The sequence below is a fragment of the Anas acuta genome, chromosome 16 (genome assembly GCF_963932015.1).
Source record: "Anas acuta chromosome 16, bAnaAcu1.1, whole genome shotgun sequence".
NCBI classification, from domain to species: Eukaryota; Metazoa; Chordata; class Aves; order Anseriformes; family Anatidae; genus Anas; species Anas acuta.
The window spans coordinates 4,862,851-4,877,409 of record NC_088994.1 but is presented as its reverse complement, the minus strand read 5'-3'; the positions used below and the strand labels follow the sequence as shown (position 1 = coordinate 4,877,409).

Sequence of the window (14,559 nt, the reverse complement as noted above, 5' to 3'; positions counted from 1 at the left end):
GTTACCAGGCTTTGGGTCAAGATTAAATTTCAGACAAAGAAAAAAACACAATTTCACCACCAGAATAAGACATGAGTCAAAATCAGAGCTGAAAAGGGGATTGGGACCATCCTGCCTGGTACATGACTGCTGCCACTGGTACAAAGGCAGAGGCAGAAAGTGCAGAGCTGGGAGTGCCCTGTCTTTATACTATTGTCACCAATTATGAAACTGCACCCAAACACTTGGTTTTGCTAGTATTGTGGCCCTAATTCATCCATACTTCTTAGTACATGCCTATAGCTCAATCTGTCCAAAGCTGCTTACCTAAATTTACAGTCTCCAGGGCTGAGAACAGCCATGCCCACTGACTTGGTCATGCTCAGCCTTCCTACTCAGAGCACCTCTGTAGCTGCTAGTTTTTGCAATGCAACTCTTCTGGTGTTTGATGTTGTTGTTGTTATATGTTTTTTGTTTGTTTGTTTGTTTTTCTATCAGGGACCTAACTTTTTTAACACATAAATTAAGAAATCAGTTGCTTAATTTGCAATCACTCAATCTGTCTTTTGCTGTTTCTGCACCAGTTACAATTTGCAGCAACAGAGCAGCAAATGGTACTGATGTCAGAATACATTTTTCCACAGTCCACAAATTAAAAATTCTCACAAGTAACCTGAACGTGTGTGTGAACATACTGGTTAGCTTAAGAACACAGTTTTAGTTCTTTGCAATCTGCTGAGGCATTTGTGAATGAATTTGGCATTCATAGAAACAAAAGATTAGATGTCTAGATCAAAGATGAGCACGAGCAGGTCCCATTCAGCATTCCCAACAGAGCTGGATGAATAATCCACTCTGTGAATTTGGCCTCTTGTTCTGTTCTCCAATTATCCATGGGCAGATGGTGATTTTGTTGTACTTACTCACTATTTAAATGATTTGCTGGATAACCTCAGTAAACAATTCTCACTTGGTAGGTTGCCAGTGAGCAGTTCACCGAGGATGTTCAGTACTTGCTCCGGTTCTGTAAGAGTCAAAGATCACCTGGGATCACTGTGGGCTCTGCTGGGATGAGCAGAAGAAGCCTTAGAGACTGGTTTCCAATGCAAAAGGCTGTAATTTGACATTCCCTTTCCAGAAATGATTTTTTAAATTGCCCTTTGACCTACGAGCATGTCCAGCAGTCATATGAATGGCCAGAGTTAGCCTAAGGACACAAGAAGCACTTGAGCTCCCAGTCCAGCTGCAGCCCTGTCCCTCACCAGTCTCCTCCTTCCCTTTCCTACCCAAACCCGAGGCTTTGGGCTCTTCCTTTGTGTGGTGGGCACTCATTTCTACAAACACGGAGGAAGTTAAAGCAGCTTCCTTGTTCTGCAGGAAGTTATGCCAATGAACTGTGACTGGCTACACAGTCTTTTAAGATATTTTATCCTCCATTAGGAGGAAAGCTTCTTAGACAAAAGTTACTTTAAAAGCAACCGGTTGAAGATGCGTGCAAGCCCGCTTCTCCCCATTGCCTGGCTCTTTCTGACCCTCCGCAGCCTCTCTGATGACCCACGGCTCCACAGGTCCCCAGCCTCCTCCTCCTGCTGGGAGAGGCTCTTAGATGCTGAATGTTCCTCTCACCTCCACGTTCCCCACTTCTGAAAACCCACACTTGCTACTTACAGCTTAACGGTATTAAAAAACAGATGCAGGTCCATGAATCCGGAAGGTTATCCATTGTCTGTCAAGCAGATGGCTGAATAGATAATATCTGAGAAGCTGTTTAGTTTCATGCTTGAATTCCACTGCATCCAAGTATCAGCAAAATATTATAAATATTCCAGTGCTCCAAGATAAGCTAAATCAATAAAGTCATAGAAAAATTTCCATTGGGTGTAACAGCTCATATAACTGTATCTGTCTTACCAGGCAACCTAAAATATCCATAAAATTACCTCATTTGTATATTTTGGGATTATTTACCTAACCTGGAAGACTCCGCTGATCACACAGATTCTTTTAAAATGTGCAAACCTACTTATACAAATATTTTGCACTTTGATTTTATACTATATAAATTCCCCAGTGCCTGCCAATGAATTGTGAGCCTACCCCCGTTTTCCAGATATGGATTTCCACCAGGCAGAAATAAAGTATGAAATGACATTAGAGTAGGTTTTTCTTATTTTATGGTCCATGAGAAAAATCACTGATCTCAGGACTTAAATGTTGGCCAGCAAAGCAAATGACCATTCAAAGGAGAATTATAGAAGCGTAAGGCATTGCCAATAAATAACACATCGGTACTGAAAGCACAGAGTGCTACCAAGCACATCAGAGAAAAAACAAAAACAAAAACAAAAACAAAAACAACATTCTTACTGCTAAGATCCTAAAAAATCCAAGCAGCATCAGACAAGAGGACAAAACTATGTATTCCAGTGACTCTGAAAATGGCATTCAGGCTTCTTGATCAACGGCCTGGAATCACCATACATCCAAATGCAGAAACATTAGATAAAGCCAGGAGCTAAGGCCCACAAGGTACCTGTTGAGCTTAAAAGTAATGCAGAGATGGGGCAAGCTGGCAGTTTCCAGTGTAGCACAGAAACTGAACTGAACTGGCTGAATTAGTGAAAATTCAGGGTTTGCAGCTCTGTGTTGCATTAAGTGTGGATTTTGAGTGGGAAAGACAAAATTACTTCTTCTCCTGGAAGGTTTGGAACTGCAAAGGTCTGGGCATCTGCAGGGACCCACCATCACGTTCTTGTGACTTGGCTTCACATTGGCTTTTAGCAATTTAACAACTTTGTTGTTAAACAGGAGCTTCTCATGGTATCATACTTTTATGCTTGTGCCTGATGGAGCAAGCTGCAGTGGAAGTCAGCGTGTATTTATGGAAGGAGGACTTAACTGTTGAAGTCTTCTCATTTGGTTGCTAAAGGTAAGTATATGAAAGCAGGAATTCACACCGCCCATTTTCAGATGACTAACTAGCCTAATTTGACTTTCTCTGTAATTAAAGGAGAAACTCGGCCTGCTCTGAAGCAACATTTCAAACAGGAACCTAATTTAGCTGCCTTAAGTCACACTGCAGAGGAGCTCTCCCTGCTACCCATTGATTATAGAGGGAACTAGAGGAGATCAGGTAGCTAACTTAATTGATTAAATTAGATGTCTGAAGTCGCGTGGTATGAATGCCCTGCAAAGTGCCCTGGAACAGAAAGATTAGCACAATTTCCAGGGCTGTGTAAAAGACCTTGAACTGTATCCAACACAAACTGCACAATCTTTCCAACAGCTCCTGTTCTTTGATTGCTGACGCTGACAACAATTCACTGCATGAAATATCGTTTGAGTGCTGTAGAATGGCTTAGCATTGAAGCAAAATACAAGTCACAATTAACACTGAATCCTGGATAATTTTTTTTTCTTCTTATTGGTACTGGAATACAAAGTAGAGCAAGAGGGTGACAGAGCAGCATAACGGATGTGCTAAAAGGGAGAACTCGTGGTAAGTGTAGGTGTTTGAAATGGAAAATTTGGGTGTTAGAAAAAAAGTTTCTAACCATGTAGGAAGATGAATTCCTCCTTCTAAGATAAAAGACCTGGTGAAACAAAGAGTAAATAAATACAATTCAAAACAAAAATAATAAGCATAATGATTAAGCTTTCAGCTTCTACTGCAGCCTGACAACTGATCTGACAAGTTAACACAAGGGATGGAAAACAAAAAACTTGTTGTTGTTGTTTTTGTTTTTCCTATAAAAGAATGAGAAAATGATTTTGAAAACACTGGAAAGTTTCCTATTGATTTCAATGCTACTGTCTACTAGTCTTTGGGTAAGAACTTTTAAATGTATTTTTATGATCAGGGAGTTTACCACTCCTTCAGAAGACATAAAATCAAACATTTTCTTCCATAAGTAGATACCATATAGCAGCTCCCTTCTTTCTTCCCACTTTGGTGTACCTACTGCTTGGGTAAAAGGTCTGGCCTAGGTTCAGTTTTTTTCTGTGTTCCTACAGAAAAAACTACTGAAATATTACGTATTTAGATGCATGCAGCAGACTGCATTAACAAAGACTCTTTAGATGTAATGTTTGAGCTGTTTGGGCTAATTGAGCTCCCTTGGCACTGCAGAGACACTATGCCCCAGAAAAACTGTCCCAAGATGGCCTCGTTTTCACAGCTCTTCTCTTTTCTCGTTTCATCCCTGTAGAGCTGCAGCTTACAGAGATTCATTTCACAAAACAACTCTCAGCTGACAGATGTGGCCACCGCGATGTCCCTGTTCACTGGAGCAAAAGCATTTTTCTGCCTTCTCCCAGTCCTCCAAGTCCTGTTACTGGAGATGAAGTTTCGATGTCTAAGGCACTGGAGCAGTTGCTGCTGCCTATGGAAGATGGAAGCACTAAACTGTTAAATTAACAGCTGCAAACAGCTCATGGAATTGGGATAAAAGCAAATGAATGTGACTCCAACTCATTCCTCCTGAGCAAGGCAGGCCCCCACGCAGCCCAGGGCAGAGGCACCGGCACTCAGGGCACAGAGCAATCATCAGCCTGCAAAGCGCCCTGGCAGGGGCTGGAAATGCACATACTAATGCAGCCTCCACCTCCGAGACCAATCAGTTCGGATAAAAAAACACTTATGGGGAGAAAAAATTGTCTTGCAACTGATGGAGAAACCTTAAAAAACATTGTGGAAGTGAGATTTTTAAGCCCCACATTACTTCTCAGCTGGGGGTATTTTTTTCTGGACTGTTTCACCCATCCCTACATGATGATATAAAAGTCAGCGCTTCATTGAACTTTCTAATAGCCAGGACATATTTCCCGTGCAACCCCAGCGCTCGCTCTCGCTATGAGCTTTCTCCTAAGCAGCATGACACAACATATTGTAAAGGGAAAATGATAATTAGAAGGAACATTCGAGCAGAGGAACTTGTCTGGAAAAATGCTTTAGTTAAATGAAGCGATAAAGATTGTTTTTAACTTAATCTGTTAAACACACACACTCGCATGCACAGACGCGGATCTATCCCAGTACGAGAGTGTCTGCTCACCACAGACTTGCAGCTCGTAGATGGAGGACAAACAGAGAAGAGGAGGAGAAATGAATTCTCATTTTGATTTTACAGAGGTTAAATTGAGGTTGAGAGACAGAAGGGCACACCAAATACCCAAACTCAGGAGCGATGTGCTACACGAGACACACGTCCCCATGCTGCCATGTCATGTTGGTGCTGCCTGCTCCTTCCCCCAGCCCCAGAATCTCTGCAGGTAGCACAAATGTAGACAATTCCCCCCAAGGAAACCTGCATCACCAGCAGGAACTGAATGCAGGTTAGATGTTTGAATCTCACCTGCACCACACACACAGCCCTCCTTCTCAAGGGCTACTGTTAAAACCATTGGTATTTTCAGACAAGCACGTACTAGGAATGAGAGATAAAGAAATGCCCAATATGAATTACAAATACTGGAGAGAGAAATAAATAGAAAATATTGTCCTGAGGTGAAAAGAAATAATCTGTTGCCCTGACAGGCAATTTCTGTTCAAGTCTTGGGCAAAATGGGAGTAATGGCAGGAGATAATAGCAATCAGAAACCTCCAATTTTTCAATTAAAAATTCCCAACCATATTCTTATTTCTTTCTATTACATATTGTGAAAATTCCTAGATAGGTAATAAGGTTTTACTTAAACTCTTATCTAAATACATATATACATATCCCTTCAAGATAATGCCAGGGTCTTAAAAATCCTCAAGCCCAACCAGAGCAGCCTCTGAGTAGCAAAAACATATTTCTGTGGCTTGCTAAGCATGAAGAATCACATCAAACACCTCTGAATCTGTTTGCTGTCTCCACCATACTCTGTTTTTCCTGTGGGATGGTAGCTGAGCATCATTTGTGGTGAGGTTACCTCCGTGGTGCTGCCTCAAGCAGGAAAAGCTCTGGCTTCCTGCAGCATCTTTCCAATAGCAGCAGAGTTGTGGGGCCAAGTTGCTTCTCAAGAACCAAAACCTGTTGTTTGCTCAAAGCTTCTAGAAAGAATGACAAGATCGGTTTGCTGATGAAAGAGCATCTCTGTTCAAGAGTTGGTTGAAAATCATTTTCAGATGATAGAATCATCTAGGTTGGACAAGAATTTAAAGACCAAGCCCAGCCATCATCCTGACCTACCAAGTCCCATCACTGAACCATTTCCCTTAGTGCCACACCATACATCTCTTAAGCACCTCCAGGAATGGGGACTCCACCGTTCCCCTGGGCAGCCCCTCCCTTGACCACCCTCACCGGGAAGAAATCCCGCCTGATACCTAAACCTCCCCTGGTGCAACTCGGCACCATTGCCTCATGTCCTACCACTTGTCACTTGAGAAAAGAGCCTGATACCCTCCTCACCGCAAGAATCAAGAAGGTTCTCACTGTGGAGCTTTGGGAATGAGACGATGAAGCAATTAGTGAGTGGTTATGACAAACAGAAGCAAGCAAGCAGTATGGAAATTGCAGCAAAACTGCACGGGAGATGGAGTCTTCCTGCTGCCTGTAGCTCTGTCTGAGCTTTCCAACGCAGTGCTAGAAAAGATTGATACATCAACGTACATATTCCTCTGGAACAGAGGTTTTTTCTCTTTTCTGCAATAATGTAAGATTTCTTTTCTGGTAACTGTCTGCTTTCCTCTTTCAGCCCTTGGCTCCCTTTGTCTTCAACACAGAGAGAGGAGCATTTGAAAGAAGAGCTGGAATTCAGCCCTTTGCTGGGAGGCGCAGGGCAGCACGGCTCAGGTCTGCTCAGGCTCCTTTTGGTAACACTGCACAGTCAGGTTGGGGCAGGACAGCTGTGGGGCAGCGGGATGGCCACTTTGTCTCACGCTGGCAATCAAAATCTTTCCAAGTAACGTTAAAGCTGCCAGAATGAATAAGAACCAGTGACCGTTTCACCTCCTGACTTATCTCAGAAAACCATCAAAGAAGAAGCTTCATGGGAAAATACAAAACCCAGCCACCCAGGAAAGTAATTCAACAGATCCACAGCATAATATAAAATATGTCTAAAAAAGGGCCATGAAACTCTTAATACATTCAGAAGCACCCCTCATGATTATTACAATTTTGGATATCTTAATGGTCCTCTTTGGTCTAGCCATTAAAACTACTCACTTCTGCACAGGAGAGGAAATGGATGTGGTATTCTGGGCAAATCTCACCCTCTGCATTCCCCTGCCTATCGCTCAGGGGGATTGCCTTGCCCAGGAAGATGTTGGAGACTGGGTATTGTTCACTTATCCTAAAGCCTGTCTACACACCAGCTCCTCACATCTAAGTGATTCGTTCCACCCTCAGAATGCAATCAGTTTCTTGGGCCAAACTAGAAGGCAAGAGGATAACCCAGCAGTGGGGATGTGGAGCCTGATTAAGCAGCCTTTCAGGATGGAGATACTATAGGCGATCCTGCATTAGGAGGGTACAAGTGGTGGGAGGTAATATTCCCAGCAGAATCTCTGTAGCAGACTATCAGCACAAATGATACATTTCTCCTTGTTGGATTTTATGTTCCCAGTAAATTTTGTGCAGGTGGGAAGTGCCACCTTCATAGTCCTGGAGGCTTAGGCACTGTTGCAGAGGTTATTTCTTTTCCTGACACCACCTATAAACAAGCATGTGTCTTTTTTCTCTTCTTCCCCCCCGCCACTTTTTTTTTTTCCTTCCCTTTATAAACTGTCCTACCACAACGGTGCCTAAATTCACTCTTTATGCAGGCAAAACATGTTCATACGTGGGAGAAATGATGCTTCTGCTCAATGACAAATTCCCAGTACTTTTAGTCATGCCATAATTTCATAGTAAGTGTAACCACTTGGGTTTAGTTGTAATAGGACATTCATATCCAAGTAAAAAATCAAATACCTCTCTACAGAGGGAGCATCTAGGTGCTGCAGGTTGGTTTATTTTAGTATTGATGCAAGTTTACTCATTTGTCCTTCCAAAACCAACTTTTTTTTTTTTTTTTCTAAAAGAATCTGTTTCAGGGTGTACTCTAACAGCACCCACTGCCAGCACTATGCAGCCCTCATTTTTAAGCCAGGCTGAGTAAAACATAGTTCTGAAAATGCATCTAGCCGTTTGGATACTAGGTTGTCTCTGAAGGCTGAGAAAGTCCATTTTCTGCATCAGTGACAAAAAGACAGGGCACAGGATGGTCACTGACTTTAATAGGAGCAGGACAGGCTGCAGCTTAAAAGGAACCTGCTCCAGATGATGCGCCTGAGCTTGTGATTTATTATTAGTCTTGCAACACCAGTGTTGTAACAGATACTGCTTTTGGGTGAAAGTCGACGGGCTGTCAGAGAGTTGTTGAATGTGTGCACAAAGCAGGAGTAAACAATCTGACACCCTCTACCCAAGAATATTTACTGCTACAGCCATGAAGAACCATCAAATCTACATTTTCCAACAAAAGTAAGATTCTTCCTATCCTGTTAGAGCATTACAGATTTACTCGACAACAGGTAGGGAACTTCAGGCCCTTGGTATTCATTGTTAGGTTTGGTTTCTGGGTAAAACGCTAAAAATAAAATTCAAGTTCAATAACCACTCTCCTTGCAAAACATGTGTCACCTATAAATATCCATCACATATGGCTATGTGCTACAGCTCCCTCGTTTACACTTTGTCTGCAGGTGGCAAACTAAACCCAGAAAATAAATATACTCTAACAGAAGAGTTAAATGTTAAAGAAATATTTAAAGTCAGACAAGCATTTTCACATCAGAGGAAATCTGACTTAAGTACCATCACCTTCACCAGACTACCACACAGAAAATGTTCAAAAGGACTTGAGCCAGTGAAGATCCTACTGTGATTGACTATAAGATTGACTGTAAAATATCATCCTCCCTTTAACGGTATCTTTTCCCCTGCCTCTACCTCCATGATGCCAGTGCAAGTAACTGTACTGCTGTCTGTGTTTCTGCTCGAAAGAGAATCCTGGCTGCTCCTTCGCCTTCCTACTCCTTGATAGCCAGGAATGGCAAACAAAAACAGTGTATTAAATTGAGATGTGCTTTCCTGCAGACATCACTCATCTTTAAATGTAAAGGACAGTGACTAATCTCTTCCATTCTTTCTCTTTTATTAGGGAAATAACTGTCTGTACTGGACAAATTGTAGAAGTATAATATAGAAAAGAATAAGTAGGTATGTGAATAAATGGAATGAGTCAACAGCTTTTGTTGCATCAAATTGTGATCAGAAATCTACTGGAGTTCTTTGAGAGTGTTTATGACCTTGTAAATAAAAAGGATTGGTCAATGTAGCATAGATGGATTTCAAAAAGGTTTCATTAAAGTTCCTCAGTAGGGGTCTTAAAGAAGTGAGACCACCTCTGGATAAGTGAACTGTTTGTTTCATGGATTAATGGCTGGTTATAAAATAAAAAACAAAAGGTAAGGATGACTTTCTGTGGTTGCTAGCGAGGTCTTAAAATGATGTCTGCTAGAGCTTGTTTTGTTCAACAACTCCACATGGCCTCAAAACAGGGAAGAAAACTAATATGGCAAATTGCTGATGATAGAAAATTATCTGCAATAACCAAAGCTGAAGTTCATTTCAAAGAAGTGCAACAGGCTCCCATGACACTACATAATAAAAATGGTAGGAGAAAATTACTGGGAGGGATTCTATGACTTGATAGCTTCTGGAAGTCCGAAAGTTTAGGTTAAATAGATGAGGATTATGCAGCTGTAGCGGATAAAGATGGATATAAGGTGAGATAAAGTTAAAAAATATCAGTTGTGTGGAGAAGATGAACGTGAAGTGATTATTCAGTTTCTTTAAACAAACAAACAAACAAAAACAACAGGAAAATACCTAAATAAATGTGTTGATAGTGGGGTTAAAACATGCAAATTTTTCTTTAGCACAAAATAAAGAATTACTCTGAGGATCACTCATTATCACGAGATATTTCAGAGGCTGAAACCATGAACAGATTGGAAGAAGATCCATTGAGATAAGTTGTTATTTGGCATTGTTATTACACACATTACCTATTTATCTACCTTTCTTTTTTAAAAAATGTCCCTCATTTTAATGGAGCTGTAGGAGTGAACTAGTCAGTTGTTCTTAGCTGAAAGGATGAGGCTATGGTAAGGTCAAACCTTGCATGGGAGACTGGGGATGGTTGTCTATAGAGCCAGGGGGGCTAAAGAAAACAAGATGAAGGAGTCCATGCTGAGTGACTGTGAGCCTGGCATCTGCCCTATTTCAGTTCTAGCTCTTCCTTTCCTGATCCCATAAGAGCATTAGGAGTTCCTTGGAAAGGTGCTTGGCTGTAAAGGGCATCCAGAAAGCACCCTGCTCCTACTCAAAGACCACTGAAGTCGAAGGGGCTTTTTTCTGCAGCATTTTGGGTTTGCGCTTCAGCTCCCAAAAAACATTATCCATGGCAGATAGCTGCCTGGGAAGCGATTCTACTCTCTCTCAGCCATTAATTGCAGATCCAAATCAGCTGCCCAGATACCAGAGACAAGAAGTATTTGACGTTCCCTGAGGCTGGGTTAGTTCTTGTGCTGAAGCTGCACACAGCCATGTGATACCCCCTCCCTGCTGCCTGCTCGGCACAGCTAAACTGATCAGACTCGGGCCAGTTCTTCAAAGCTTCCATATGTTTCTGATATCTGCTGAAAACCACTCCCCTGATAGTTGTCACTTGTACATTATTAACGAACAAAGATACCATCTTTTTGCATGCTCACTATCCGCTCCATCCCATAAGAGGCTTTTTTTTTTCCTCTTTTTTTCCTTTCCATTCCTTTTTTTTTTTCCCAGAGTTATTTAAGAGTGTGTGGGCTGCCTTGTCAAATTGGTTGGGTAATGAAAGGGTATAGAAAACAGCCTGAGACCTGGTACTGGAGACATGTAATTATTTCTGATTTTAAGAGAGCTTGTAAGTTGGATTTTTTTTTTCCCGATTATTTGTGCTATGACAATCATATCTGAGTGTTTACCTTTTAGCCTTATCCCATATTTAACAAGCTAAAAAGATGGATGCATTAGCAGGGTTTCTAAGGGGAGAAAAGTGTAATAGAGTTTTTAGTCCCCTTTGCAGCTGTGTGAACCTTTCAAAAACACAGGCCACAGACGCTTGCAGTTTCCCTGAGTGACTGTTTAAGTTTTTTTTCATTACATATTTTTTCTGGTGCTGAATATTGTGGAACAAGAGCATCATGGCACAAAGCTGTAGTCTGATAGGGCCCTTTTTATGCAGCAGCGTCAACTCCATATTAATGGCTAGCACAGCTTATGCAGGGACAGCCACCTTTAAATTCCAAATACATCTCCACTTTCATTTAGCTGTGGCAAAACAGAAGATCAGATAACTCTCAAGCCAGACAAGAACACTCCAGGTACCAGAGGCCATGTGTTTCCCACCAGATAATTGAAATCTGCACTGTGGACTGGGGTGAGAGCCAACCTCTCTGCCAGGAATTATTAGGAACAAGATATCAGTGTTGATCTACAAATGTACATTAGAAATGACAGTGATTTCCACAATACAGATAATACTACTCCATATATCCACTTAAAGGGGAGAGAGCTAAGTAAAGCCTTAAGCTGCATCCCTGCATCCCCATGAGCCTAGCTGGTGTTCATTTTGGATTGCAAGGCAAACATCGTAGCATTCATCGAGACCTGCAAACATCAATCAGCTCGTGTTTCCTGCAGTGTGAAGCCCAAGGATGAACCCTTGCCTTTCTTTTTTCTTTATGAATTTCCTGTATCTTGAGCCAGACCAAAGCTTTTAAACATAGAAAAATATCTATGCAGAGTTACCAAAACACAGTCTGACTTTTAGAGGCAATCTTCTGCAGCAAGTACTACTGACCATTTTGTGCTTTCACAGCATCTAAAGGTGAGGAGATATTTTAGATGCCTCATTTCAAGGTCACAAGACTTAGAGACATTAATTCAAAAATTTGTGACAGTGTCAGTGCAGATTTCATCCCCCCAACATCCTGCCCCATAATACACTTGGGTGAGCTAATGGTTAAGTGACTTAAGTGCAACAAATATTGAAGTCTGGATTAGTTCACTCACTTTTGCTTGTTTGTTTTTAACAAACAGAAAAACAAAACCTTTTTTTTTTTTTTTTTTTTATTCTTAGGAAAATAATTGACATATGTGATGCTGGAAAATTTCCCTGTCTGAAAATCCACACATCTGAAAATCTGAGGAGAAACACTGTATATTTGTACCTTCAGCTGCCACTTCAATTAAAATGCCCTGTTGCTGTACAAAAATAGCTCGCCTGTAATTTGTCACCTGTTTTGAGCTGGATTCCAGTTACGTACTTCTGCAACTGCACTGAGAACGGGTGTCAAGAGGCAAGCAACAGCCTACATAAACTGACAATGTTTTTTGAAGGCACAGTGTATTTAATTTGCAGGAAAATACACCAGAGCACAGGGCTGATCACTCAGATTTTGTCACTGAAAAGCAGAGGCTGTTCTAGACGTAGCCTGGTAGGGAGCAAAGGGGGAAGAAGGCCTCACAGTTAAGAAAAAAAGCAGATTTCATGACTAAACTAGGGTGAAAATGAGCTGTGATCCATCGGGAGCAAGAGTCTGGCACTTGCCTTACCTTCACCCGTGCTGTTTCCTCTCCTGCTGCTTGAAGATAGCCAAGAGCTTCCTTTTTAATCAAGGACCATTGGAAAGCACCAGCGGGCTCCCACTCACAACGCGTTGATTGGCTTCCAACGGCAGTGACAATTGCATCCTGTAATCAAAATAGCAATCATTAATGGCACAATTATTCCCCCCCCTCCCCGCTCCACACGCGTGCACGCACGCTTGTACCACTGAGTAATGACTCCAAGACACAGACTACAAACAATGCAAAATGCACGCCTGGCTCTGGGAAAGACAGGCGCCGGGCAGCCTGGTTTTCTGAGCATCAAACACTCCAGGAAAGCAGGTGTTGATGGCAGGGTCTGCAGACCAAAGGCCTGACTGGAAATCTAAAGGAACTGAGATGGGGATCCGAGGTGATGGAATTGGTTTTGGGCAGCGTCCCTCCTGAAGTTTTGCTCCCTCCAGCAGCTTCTCCTCCCAGCACCGACAGTACCCCAGGGCTACCAGAAAGTAGTATCTGTGGGGTGACTGATTTTCTGACTGGCTGAACACAGAGTTGGGGTACTTTATTCTGGAGATGCCTACCCATGCTATCAGCTTTTCCTTTTTGTTTTACTTCCTGACCTGCTTTCTGCTCCCTGACGTTTCATTACTGCATAGGCCCTTCCCCATCTACACCCCCCACATGGAGGGGGTTTCTTCTCCCACTCTGGACCGTGTGCTATCTTATTTGTTTTTTCTCCTCCATCAGTGGCTCAGGAGTCTGCTACTTTAGCATAGCTGCCTTTTCCCTTCCTTTTGAGAGTAAAATAAATCTTTGTAGAAACATACCCCGCTGAATGATAAATTCTTTTAACATTAATACTTGTAAACCAGAAGAAAAATAGAGGTACTAAATGACAATTTCCCTTCTCAAATTCAATTTCTGGGTAGAGCTGGATGGACAGTGGGCTTCACGGTTTGCTATAAAGGTAGAAATAAAATAGCAATACAAAAAAAAAAAAGTATGCAAAACATGTATGTATTTTACACTGGGTTGTATTTGATGAAATAAAAATTAAAATAATTTTCTTGACAGCCAGTATATAATACTTCTTTTGCAATTTGGTTTCATTCAATTCTCAGGTTATTTTACTTTAAAAATATTTACAGTGAAGATTAATTTTTAAAAGTTGCTCTTTTAAGACAAAGAGGTTGCAAAGTTATGCTCTCAAATGTCAAAAAAGAAAGCCGTTGACAGTCTCAAAATCTGCAAATATTTTCGCGTTCCCCAGCAAAGATTTGCACTGAGCCAAAGCCCATTTTGTGAATAAATCTCATTCCTCTAATTTTCAGTTTATTTTTTTAGCTTTACTCCTCATAACCAATCATTCACTCCTAATGTTTATGCCATTATTCTCCCTTTATAAGCATCCTTAAACATTCTTGAGGGAATCGAAGTCTGGAGGAGTCCAGCTTAGAGCAATTAATCTAAGAGATTCTCTATAAATACAAATTGGAGCTCTTTGTGGAGCAGTGAAGATCCCACTAGCAAACGATGCCCATTTCCAGTAGGCACAGGTAATGCAGAAGGTCTTACCACTCATGTTTGGTGACAGCAACTGGATATTGAAGCAACAGACCTTCTTTGCTGATCTACCACTGGGTTGGAACCGGGATCTACAGACAGGAAAAGGCTTCAATATAATGGGTGGGTAACTGGAGGGGCTGAATCTATCGGCCTGACAGGCTGCAACATTCCACCAGCACTAAACTACCTTCATATACAGCTTGATAAAATACATATATATATATATATATATATATATAGATATATATATATATATTTTTTTTTTAAGAGAGAAAGAGAAAGAAAGCATTATTTTCATTTTCTGGGAAATAATGAAGCACATCCTAGATAGTTTATGAAATTCTACTCATGTATAAATCTTTGAATAATAAATTCATGG

General features: G+C 41.4%; 1 long non-coding RNA gene across 1 annotated transcript in view; it reads right to left on the bottom strand.

Moving 5' to 3' along the window:
- The window catches only part of LOC137865466 (uncharacterized), a 51,847-nt gene extending 38,452 nt beyond the window's left edge, over positions 1 to 13,395 (bottom strand). Inside the window, exon 1 of the long non-coding RNA XR_011101915.1 lies at positions 12,618 to 13,395. This is a non-coding gene — a long non-coding RNA (uncharacterized lncRNA). The remainder of the gene's footprint in view (positions 1 to 12,617) is intronic.
- Between the last annotated feature and the right edge of the window lie 1,164 nt (positions 13,396 to 14,559).